General features: G+C 37.4%; 1 pseudogene across 1 annotated transcript; it reads right to left on the bottom strand.

The window, feature by feature from the left end:
* Positions 1-3,996: 3,996 nt before the first annotated feature.
* LOC101294155 lies at positions 3,997-10,256 on the bottom strand (annotated as a pseudogene). The gene is made up of 18 exons (XR_184310.1): positions 10,115-10,256; positions 9,798-9,976; positions 9,537-9,704; positions 8,925-9,039; positions 8,751-8,803; positions 8,394-8,590; positions 8,245-8,305; positions 8,086-8,160; positions 7,883-7,960; positions 7,728-7,774; positions 7,563-7,646; positions 7,301-7,476; positions 6,981-7,020; positions 6,750-6,891; positions 6,441-6,564; positions 6,147-6,360; positions 4,451-4,627; positions 3,997-4,300 (listed from the first exon to the last, which is right to left on the bottom strand). The product of XR_184310.1 is annotated as an uncharacterized LOC101294155 (transcript).
* Positions 10,257-12,462: the final 2,206 nt, after the last annotated feature.

Genomic DNA, 12,462 nt, shown 5'->3' with positions numbered 1-12,462 from the left:
ACCAACTACTCTCTCTCTCTCTCTCTCTCTCTCTCTCTCTCTCTCTCTCTCTCTCTCTTCTTCTTCTTCTTTCCCCGAGACTTTCTCCCTGCCGAAAGCTCTCTGCCACCATCCGCTGTCATCTGGCCAAGATGGGCCACCGTACCGGTCCTGTTCGAACCGTCGCCTCCTCGCTCTTCCTGGGTTGGTGGCAGCGCCTCTCTCGCCGTCGCTCGGGAGATATCACGGCAAGAAGCTCAACTGCCCCTGCATTGGAGCTCCCTCCTCCAGCCGTCATAGCCGGAGATTCTTATCCCATCTAGGAGCTCTCATCTAGGGTGGTAAACCCTCAAAAGGTTTGGCTCAATTTGTTCTTGGTAAGGAAAAACGATTAATTGAAGTTCTAGGGCTCAATTTACTGTTTTGCTTCGATTCCCCCATCTAGACTTGAAATTGTTGTTTATGCTAGTTATGAAAGTTGTTTAGAATGTTGAGAGGATGATTGTGCTAAATTTTGGTGATCATTGATGGTGGCCGGAGAAGGGTTGGTCGACTATCGCTGCTGGCGGAGCAGACAACGGCGCCACCTCTTTTTGGGAGTTTTTCCTGTTATTAAATTTGTTATGTTGTGGGGAGTTTATTGATGTGTAGTTGGTAATTTTTGGATTAGTTTTTATTAGGTTTGAGATTTTTCAAAGATTGTTGAACTTGGCGGTTAATTATAGAGAAGAATCCGGCCATTAGATTAGTGTTGATTAAACTTCAGAAAGTTGTTTTAAGGTTTTCAATGCTTGTGGTGAAGTTTGAGCCTTATTGGTCTAAGGATGGAGAAGTTGGGTAAGGGCGAAGGATTTATAGGCTCACTTTTATTCTTACAGTATTGTTCAGGAAGTGAGGAGGATCGTGTTAGGAGACCTCGGATCGACGGCAAACATAGTTGTATTCTGTGAGTGGACGTTTGTTTTAAATTAAATGCATGCAATTAATGGGTATTTATTTAATGATTGAGTTTAATTTATTGAATCTAAATTTGTGGAATAAATTTCCTTTTATGAATGGTTTCTGCGAAGTATTTTCGGTAGAGAACATTCATATTTTATTTGTTAATTTACCGAAAATGAGATCTTCGGTGGAGTCATATATTTATTGCTTATTTTATAATTGACAATTTTTCTTTAATTTGGAGAGTTACCGAAAATAGAATTTTTGGTGGAGATATGTATGGATATTTATGAGAAGAGAAATTTTAAATACACACATCTAATATCTTAATACACACCTCTTACTTAATACACCATCTATCAAGTTTTTTATCTCAGTATTATATTTAATACACATCTCAAACTGCCTAAAATGCCCTTAATTTATGAAATATTTCATTATTTAATATAATTAATATATATTTACTATTTGGTACGTACCTCTTTTTACATATTATTTCGTCTAATTTTTGCTATAAATTTTCGGTTATCATCATTCAATTTATAATCAAATGATTATTGTTATATCCCAACTCCAAATCATCAGTACAAGTTTTCAAAATTCACAAGCTAGTAGAACTGTAGAAGTACAGTAGCTATTAAATATAGATAGCTAGTTATTCGATAAAACTCATGATAAAAATGCAGTACTTGATAACATGATCTGCAAGATCAAATTAAAGCTGATACAGATAAAAAATTAAAATTAAAATAAAAAAAGAAGAAGAAGAAAAAAGACAACCCAAATGAATTGTGGAGAAGAGTTGGGGTTAGGGGAGAAAAAGTGTTTTCGACGATTTTAGGGTGGAAGATGTTGAAAATAATACTTCAAGCGCGATTTTTTTTTTTTAATTAATAGATGTTTGTTTTGGTCATTTAGCTTACCTATAAAATCTCAATAGAAACATAAAATAATAGAGGTGTGTATTAAGAGATTAGGAGTGTGTATTTAAAATTTCTCTTATGAGAATAGTATGTATATAAATGCTAGCTGGTCATACGTGTTTTTTCGCTATAATGATGTAGCGTTTGAAATTCCATTATGATGTGACGGGAGCGTGGGACGCAAGCGTCGTAGTCCTATATGAAAGTAGGAATTCATATAAGGGATATGCATGTATATACACCCGTCTTTTCCACCATAATGATGTAACATTTGAAATTCCATTATGGTGTGACGTGAGCATGGGACGCAAGCATTGTAGCCTTGGATGAATTTCTATTTTTTTTTTCTTATAAGAATTCGTACAAGGAGTATGACGTGTGTAAATACATACATACACACACACACACACTATAGCCTGAGAGGCTCTATATTATAAAGTTTTGGAACTAACGGGGCTAGTCACGTATTTGCCAGTTTATGAGTTAAAAGCTTTTAAGCTTGTCGCATGCAGTATAGCTTTTCTTTGGAAACTAATTTGCGAAAGCATAAAGACTTTTATAATTATTTGTATCTTTTAAACTTTATTTTTGTCCACTCACTCTAATGTTTTCAAATGCTTCTCCCCTGGGTCTTTCGGTTTTTTTAAATGCCCAGTTTGCAGGTTAGCATAGTTGATGTCGGGCGTACATGGAGTCGAGGCATAGTCCCTGTTAGCTTTCGTTTATTTGTATTTCTGTTTTCCTTTCTTCCCTATTAGTACTGCTCTGAACCTATGAATTGTTGGTTATGAGTTTATTATTAGATTAGTAAAGGAATTGAGAGGTGTTATGAATGTGGGGAGCACGAAAGCTCCAATAGTATAAGGTTGGTTTGGATTTTTAGTAATGTTTGTAAGTGTTTTATGAGGAAGGGTTGTCCATTTTCAAAGAAGGTTATGCCGAATTTTTGATAAATTTTCCTTGGAGGAGTCCCTGCAAGATTTATTTCGGATTTCAGGGTGAAATTTGGGGTGGGTCCTGACAACGGCGTCTAACGAGGTGGTTGCGGCAAGGAAGAGGAGGGTGATGAGAGAAACGGCGGAGAGAGAAAAGTGGGAAGCCAATATATCGAACACAATATATTGGTGACATGACATGCATATTGCCACGAAAGAGCTCGAGTTGGCTAGAGAGATTATTCCACCCAGTAGTAAAAAATATAGCTGGACCATGCTTATTATATGCTCTGATTTATTTCAAGAACTAAAAAGTTTAATGGAAGTCCTTCTAGTGGGGACTCTTAAGTTGAGGACTTGTTGATGACTTTTCGGTTTATGGTTTAAAATACCCATTTTTCGATCACATTTTGACATCTCATCCGTTCAGTTTTTAGGCTTATATGAGTATATCATTTATACAAATTTTCAGCCAAATTGATGTTCGTTAAGGTAACAAACTATATCAAATTAATGGACGAACCAAATCTGTCAAATATGAACCGTTCAAGTTTATAATTGATAAATCACACTTATGAATACCTTAACAATTTTCAATATAACTGAAAATTTAAAGAAATGATTTACCCATATGTACTTATAAACTGAACGGTCAAGATGTGGATATAAGATCGAAAAATGAGATAAACCGAAAAATCCTCAACTTAAAAGTCCTCGTTAAAAGGGCTTCCAAAGTCTAATAGAACCACTATATCGAAAATTCTTCCCTCCACGGAGTGAAGGTTCACTGTCTGACGTGGTATGACACCACCACAGCCACAACTTTTAGTCAATTTTGATGTCTGACTAACTTTTTTTTTTTTTTTTTTTGTCTGTTAACGTCAACCATGGAGGACGATCTGGGTTTGTTTCTCTCTCTTTTCATCCAAAATTCCATATCAATTCAGTGGGCTGAATGATTCCATATCAAGAGTACCCAATTCCGGAATTTCATATCAATCCAGCCTACAACAAGCAAAACATGGATTTCATGTTACCCATTCAATTTCAAACAATGATTTCAGAAAACCCAGTCAGTTACTAATCCAATTGAACCAAATATATTGAATCAAAAGCCTGGGGCATTTGAGGTCTTGTGGGCTGAATGCTAACAAGATCTCCAGACTCGGTATTGAATTTGGGTTTACTTTTCTCTCTCCCTTCTTGTGTCTGGCGACGACATGGTTGAGCTACGGTGTCACATGGATGATGAAGAACCACAAAGCAGGTAGAGGTTTGGAACTATAGTGGGGGGCATGACAACCCCATTGAGGATGGGAGGAGAACTGGAGACGCGGAGAAAGAGTTAAGGGAGATCGACGAGTTGCAGAGAAATAGTGATGGAAGGCATCACTGTTTGATTTCTGTTTTTTACTTTTTAAAATCCGTTAACAGAGAAAAAACAGATAGCATGATGGATCAAAGCAACATTGATGCAGAATCTAGCCAAGATGGAGGTGGCAAAGTGTTATCTTCCTGATCCTGGTCAAGTATCAGAAATCAATAAATGTGACAATCTGAAACCAAGATGCCTATACCAAACTGATTGAAGTACAAATCAATGAGCGACTGAACATCACAAATGGCAGAAAATGGATTTTGTGAACCTAATATTTAATATCAGAAACTAACCGATCGATGCATTGGTGCAAGCCAAGCCCGTTGCAAGAGATCAGAGAAAGCTCTGCCAATAGTAGCTTGACCTGATAGAAAGTTATGGTTGGATTAATTCTCTTCCAGATCTTCAGACGTATCATTTTCCCAAATTTGCGCCATCACTACTAATGCCCCAAAACCTCTTTCTACCATCTGATATAAACGGTGTCACTTCATCAGTATTTTTTTATTTTTTATTTTGAAAAGAAACAAACTTTTATTGAAACAAAAGCAAAGAACAAGAACAAGGAGGCGGACAAGGACTTTGCTTGGAAAAAAAATAAATAGGGCAGCTAGGGCTAACAGCATAGCAGCTCAACTTTAAAACTAAAGCTAAACATAAAGATTAAGCTACAGCTGCTTCCCAGTTAAGAATAATGGATGAAAGACTAAAATCCTTAATTTCCTGCGAGGCATAAGCCCATAAAGATGCCCAGAACTTGACTCTCTCCCACAGGACTTCCCTCTCCACCCCATTATAGGTTTCAAATAGTTTTCTATTTCTTTCCATCCACACCACCCAGTTTACCGCCCCACAACCCCAAAGAATTCTGGCTTTTTTCCCTTTACCAAAAACTGAAGGATTCTCTTTGAACAAGTCGTTCCTGTGTGGTGGAGTTGTCCAGACCATTTTTGCCTCGCTGAATAACTTCTTCCATAAGAAATTAGCAACATCACAATGCAGAAAAACATGATCAGCACTTTCCCCTTGAGCTTTGCACAAAATACACCAATGAGGGGAAAAACAACAACCTGGTCTTCTTCTTTGAAGATTGTCACATGTGTTCGTCCTCCCATGTGCCACAAGCCAACCCAATATTTTCACCCTAGTAGGGGCCTTGGAGTTCCAAATGAACTTTGCAGGCGCAGGCGCAAAGATTGGGTCCATTCCACCCCTAATTAAGAAGCTATGAAAAGATTTGCAAGAGAATTTCCCACTAGACTCGAGCTTCCATCTCCTTTCATCTCCTTTCATCTGGTTTGGATTCCACTAATCGAACATTTTCTAGCTTAGCCATCAACGAGGCAAACTCCTCAATCTCCAGGTCATTTAAATTTCTTCTAAACCCAAAATCCCAGCTCAACAGAAAACTTGAATGAACAACTAATCTTTCCACCACAGAACTGGCATATCTCGAAAGTCTAAACAACCTTGGAAAGCAGAAACTCGAGGGCTGATCCTCAAGCCAAGAATCTTCCCAGAACCTCACCCTTTTGCCATTTCCCACAAGTTTGTGACATAGGGAGAAATGCTCAAACCAGCTGAAATATGTTTCCAAGGGCATCGACTTGATCCACCCACAACTGGTTTGGAATCCCAACTATTCTCATCATACCCATATTTACTCCTTATTACAACATGTCACTTAGGTTAATACTCCATAAAAATTACGATAACTTGGGGACCAAAATTCCAATGCGAGCAACAAATCGAACAAAATGTATAGCGCATACTATATCAAATTGGAAGCATGAAAGTAAGGGAAAAAATCAACCCTATGCATAAAAAACCGGGTTCAAATTGATCAAGCAGTGTATTTGATTTTGTGACATGAATCTGTATTCTATGGCAGTGTTTCACTCTCTTTTTATCCATAAGGTGCATCGATCACTAGATGGTTAACGTGTTAATAAAAAATATACCAGCCTACAGTCTAAAAGATCAACATACTTGAGGCCATGGATCCAGATCAAGGGGCATGCATTTTGAGATTTCCACAACCAATGACGAAATAATATGGGATATGGGCTGCAACATTTTCATTTCCCGCCTGCTCCACAGAACAAAGAAGCTGGAATAAAATAGAGTTCTCGTCCTCGTTACGGGCAATTCTACCAATCACAACTTGAAGGAGAGGAAGCCAGTCAGGTGATGTGCAGTCATTCTGCAGAAAGAATATAAGATCAGTTAAAGCCATAATGCTGTTGTTTGATCCACAAGTACAGGAATGATTTTGTGACTTACATCAAGAAGTGTTACAATGGCTGCAGCCACACATACCCGCACTGGATAACAAGAAGTATCCCTGCTATCAGGCATAGCCAATGCCTTCAGCAACGAGGAATACACATGCATCTGCGCTCATGTCCTGAAAATGAGATAAAATCAGCATGGGCAATCACAGATAAAATGCAGTTTTCAAGGAAGTATAACGAAATATTAGGTAGGTAAATGCATAAATGTTCTTGATGGTTTGACAAAATAAGCATAGATTGACTTTTGATTTAAATAATGCATAAGCAAAGCAGATGGTGAGGTATGGAACAGTCTCACCTCAGGTAGACACGATGCCAGTTCCCCCAGCACCCAGTTTGCAGTGGCAACCAACGGTGGGCACACTGATAAATTATACAATGGTAGTAGCCGATATTGAACCCAAAGTTGCTGCATATGTAGGTTCCCACTCCCTTAGAAACTGTATAACAATAAAAGCATGTACAAATCTTCAATACACTCTTTTATAACTCAGATCACAAAATTATGATGAGGAGGAGAAATCCATACATCTAGCAAGCCAGCATATGCCATGAAAACACCAAAATAGCAGCCATGGTCATAATAAAATAATCAAAAATAAATTTGAAGTGTCCACATATTAATATGAGAAAAATGTGCGACATATTAAACAGAATATGGTGATAACAAACAGGAACTGAAAAATTTTCATGAAGAGAAGTACAATAAAATAAATTAAAAAGAAATGCAAAGAAAAAGTAACAATAGAAAAAAGAATAATAAATTGAAAATAATAAATTCTAAAGTACAAAAGACATACAGTTCCAACATCAACAATTATTTATGTAAAGATGTGTTTATGAACTAACTCATTAGTAATTCTAGTTTGGGATGGATTAGCATCAGAAGGAATTGGAAACTTTGACAGAAATGGAAGCACCACTAGTTCTCCAACTGAACAAGTTTGATTGTTTCGCTTCTTTTCACCCTTTTTGCGTTTTGATGAAGCTGATGAGGCATTAGCAGAAGTTCCCATTTGAGGTCCCTGTAGACATTTAAAGACAACCATAATCACATGCTGTTTAAAAATACATGCCCATATATATTCATCAAGGACCACATAGGAGTAACCTTTGACACTGAAATAACACCGAGCAAGTTTATAGCATTTTTTCTGGCTGTAAATAGATCCTCCCTCCAGCCTGAAATTTCTTCCTGTTGAAAAACAAAGTACGTGAAAGGTCAAAATGGTAAATGAATCACATCAAAGAACATAAAAATATAAGCTACCCTTACAAGGTCAGTGTGTACTCCTCTGCGTCTTCTTCCCACTCTGAGATATCCTACTTGAATCCATTAGCAGAATAAATGGGGATTAGAAGAAATTTTACTTGGAAGCATTTTTAAGCTGATATCATACACGCATACACATAACTGTCACGCACACTTACCTTTTCATTCATTACCAATGACAAAAAGATTGCAGAATCCAATAGATATGAAAAATGTGGAGAAACTAATCTCCATCCCTGAAAATGAAATTATGGTGATTTAAAGAAAGAACATGTGCTTCATAAATTTGACAAAATTCTAAAAAAAATTAAGTTCTCTAATGTTCCATGGGAGTTACAGCATTCAGGAGTAAGAAGCTTACAGGCCCTGTTTCAAGAACGTGTGATATCACATCAAAAGATAATGAAAGGACCCTCTTCGATAAAAAGTCAATTTTCTGCACACGGTACAGAATGAGACATAATCAAACTAAACATCAAGATCAAACATGATGATTAACAAATTTCAATACAAAACTTACGCTGATATTCTTGCTGTATTTGACTATGTTCAGAGCGCATTTTATCATATCTGGCATCAACCTAAAAATGTAAAAAAGTGCAAACATGAATAATAAACCACAACAACCCCTTTTGTGTAAGAGAACTACATACAGCACTGTTTAATTACCTATCAGAATACTTTCAGTGTCGAGTAATGAGAGTACAGAAAATGCGCAAACTTCTTTTTCCAGTCTTTACCCTCATCTGGTACCCATTTTCAGGAGTTAACACGCGGTCAAAACTCAACGAATCAAGAACGCCAATTAGATCGTGACAAAACAAAGGTAGAAGAGGCACTAAAGCAGATGGCATATGCAACCTCACCTATCAACATAACGCTAGGTCAAATACTAAAAAGTGAAATACCATAATACCAAAAAAAATATACTAATAAACACATAAACAGATGTGTGGGGATGAACAGAAAATTGAGCACAATAAACTTGTATACAAATTGCATAGTCATAAAAAGAGCCTTACTTACAGTGAAATACATACATTTGCAGACAATCAGAAGCAAATTTTCTGTTTCCATGTCTGTGATGCCAGGAGTACCCAATGCCTATATGATACATAGAATGAATCCATCATCGTAAGGACTCGTGGAAGAGCAGAAAGGGTGTGAGGGAAATAAGGGTAAAGAAGTGTAAAAGATAACAACCTTTTGGAACGATTTGATGGAATAATGTTAACAAAGGCACATGAATATCCTTTGCAATTAGCTCCAGCTGTGGCGGTACTGGCTCTTAAGAAACTGTAGCCTCCAAAAAATACTGCCAAAAAAGGTGTGGTGTATATGCCACTTTACCATGTGAGAGGCCCCTCAGTGATAACATTACAAACATATATTAAAGAATACACTATGGTTTGCAACATAGTGATACTGGTATTCCAGCGAAACCAAAAAAATTGAGAAATGGAAATTAATATGTAGACGACTTGTCACTTGCAAGTACAGGATGAAACGGAAATTTCAAAAATTAAACTGAAATGATGCATCTGTAACCAGTCTAAATTAGGAAGAGAAGGATAAAAGAAACCTTAAATTTCAATGTTACAGCATACAAAGAGAATAAAGTAGCATCAATACTGTGGTTTATACCTGCCCTTAGTAAATTCTTATTTGATACTTGAGATTACTGACCATAATTTCTTAAACCAACTCCCCGAGCTATAAGCACATATTCCCACTTCATATCCCTACATTCTTTTCTGTAATTGTAAACCCTAACTGTTTTCCACATCAATTTGAATCGAACATATCAATTACCTGAAATGGTCAAACAAGGGCGTGAAGAACTCTCAGGGCATTGATCATGTACCATTGCGAGTTTGTGCCACTAATAAGATTACTATTCTCAAGAGCGGCTCGCAGATCAGGAACAAGTTCAGGCCACCAATTCTGCTTAACAAACTCCGCAACAACAATAACCCGAAACTACCACCCAAAGCCACCAAAACAAATCTCACACGTCAAAAACTCACAAACCAAACTAATCATAGTAAAATTTCAGCAGACCAAATTGCATACCACTTCAACCAAAACTTTAACAACCGCGGGCTCCGATTGCAGCAAATCTCGCAAGAGCTGGTCCTTGAACTCCTTACTGACTTTCGGTGCCGAACTCGACACATCTCCTTCAACATTTTTCCTAGTGAAGTTTTTCAAGTACGTCGCCGCCGCGATTTTCTGACCTTGATTTTCACCTCCTGGTATTGAAATCAATTCACCAACACAAATCAAAATTCCAAAGAAATTTACCATAACATTTCACAGTGATATCAAAACTATCAGAGCAGCTATACGAATTTAATTAACCTTAATCGGAGTAGAAGTTGATAAATTACCGGCGGAGATGGAGATGAGGTAGTAAGGGAAATCGAGGAGCTGAGAGAGGCGGTCTAGGGCTTCGGTGGCCGTACGTACGGCGGCGCAATCGGGGCTGATGGTGTCGTTTAGCAGCTGACCGATTTGAGCTGCGACCTTCATAGCTTCTCTTTTTCTCAAAAACCCTAATTTCGTTTGAGCTGCCAAAAATGAGCGAGAGAGTGACTAAAAAGGTCAAAGTCATTGCGCGGCCGCGAAGTGAGAAGAGGCAAGAACTATGTAGCATGTGCTGCTGTCTAGGGGTAGTTTGGGGCTAACAAAGGTAGAGGGTGTTACATAGAGGGTGTTACAGGAAAAATAGAATCGGAATGATGTACTTAGAAACCCTTTTTATATAGAGGTCATTACATGTACATAATGTCGTTATTCAATGCTAATAATAATGTACATAATGACTGATATAACTAATTGAGTCGTTACATCCATTGATCAATAATTTCCTAATTTACTTTTTGTCAGTTACTTGACTAATACACACTTAAGGTATTTTTCCATCAACACTCCTCTTGTGCCAAGTTAAAGTTAAAACGGTGCATGAGGTGTTGTCTTATTAAAAACCTTGTCAAGTAACAAATCCCAGTGGGACAAAATAAATCTTAGTCAAAGGAAAAAGAGCATAACGCACCTATGATAGTGTATGTGTGTTGTTAGACTCCCCCTGAAGTCTATACCCCCCCCAGATTTTTACACCCTCACACTTAAGGTATTTTCCTTCAACACTCCCCTTGTGCCAAGTCAAAGTTAAAACGTCTGATTTTTACATCAATCAAGAGTGCTAGGAACGTCCTCACATTCCTATGTTTCTCACAAGGTATCCTTATGTTCCCAATGGTGAATACATGATCAGTGTGGGAATGACCTATATATTGGTCATAGATACTTTGCATTAGTAATGACCAACCAAAGCATTGTTTGGTGTATTGGTGTAGGGGATTATAGTTTCATCTGCATTCCCTTTCGTCTTTCTTTTAGGTATCATGATACATTTGTTATACCTTCCAATGACACTTCGTTGGTGCTTGAACAAGTTCAATGAGAATGTAATACTCGATCATGTTCATCGGGCTAAGTACAATGTTGCGCATATTGCACTTTAGAGAAGAGTTTTCATTTCTCTACCCTTCTTTGTCATCTTCCTTTGGACGAAATGAATTTTCCTTTACATCTAAACATCGACCGATCATTGGGAGTGCTAACAGTATGCATTTTGTCCATGTAAGTTGCTTGAGAATCTTTTGGACACATGCAGACTGGTGGATTAGTATTCCACAAACTCGTTATTAACCGAGTTCCCCAAGATTATTCATTTCAATTCAGATTTCACATAGCTCACAAGAGTACCTATTATGTTCCTATTAACCGAGTTTCTCTTACTTCATCAAGAGTACCTACTATGTTTCTATCATCAACATAGATAGCTATAATTGCAAATCTGGAACTCTTTTCTCTATGAGTACGCAGGGGCATAGCTCTGACGTGTCGCGTAACCGGGGTCAAACAACTTCAATTTAATTACCCTGCAATCGTAGTAATATGGACAAGTAGGGATCGTTCTAGCCGGGGAAACCAAAGGGCGATCGAAAGAAGAGAAATCAAACAACTTATAAACAAGTATTCACATATATACATCGAAATATTGGGGGGTTTGAGATTGATTAATTCTAACAAATAATCTACTGAAAATTAAACCTAAGATTATTATATACAAGTGATCAACATACTCATGCAACACATAACACAAAAAACCATCAAGAACACATAACAACTTCATGCAAGGCCGGGCAGCAACGTTCAAATTATCCTAGACTCTAACCAATTCCAATTCTAATTAGAGCCGTTGCGGTTATCTAATTGTTAAGACTCCTCAAGTATTTAGAACCATCTTTGCGCTTGATCCTAAACATGAATGCTAACTCATTTAAAGACACGTTGCGTAGAGATTAAACAAGAAAACACTTTAGCACACGAGTCAATCGGAAACATGATCTAAGGCATGGCGTCACTCATCCTATTAGCATGCAAATTATCAGAATTATATCCGCCCTAAGTTAATAACAGAGACCAAGACAACTTTGCGTATGAATTGATCCAAAATTATTATGGTAGATGAAACCGCATCTTAAGGACAACCATGGCCGAGGCAGCCTCAAGGATTGATTTAGATGCACGAATTCATGATAATTAATCAATTAGAAATCAAAAACAACATAAGAACATGCTACTGCCCTAAAACCTAAATACACGAAATACATCATATATTCAAGAAGTTACAAATACAAAACAATAGAACAATCAAAGATACACAAAG

Source organism: Fragaria vesca, linkage group LG3 (genome assembly GCF_000184155.1).
Source record: "Fragaria vesca subsp. vesca linkage group LG3, FraVesHawaii_1.0, whole genome shotgun sequence".
Classification (NCBI taxonomy): Eukaryota; Viridiplantae; Streptophyta; class Magnoliopsida; order Rosales; family Rosaceae; genus Fragaria; species Fragaria vesca.
The sequence above is the reverse complement of the archived record's forward strand: the minus strand, read 5'-3'. Positions and strand labels throughout refer to the sequence as shown.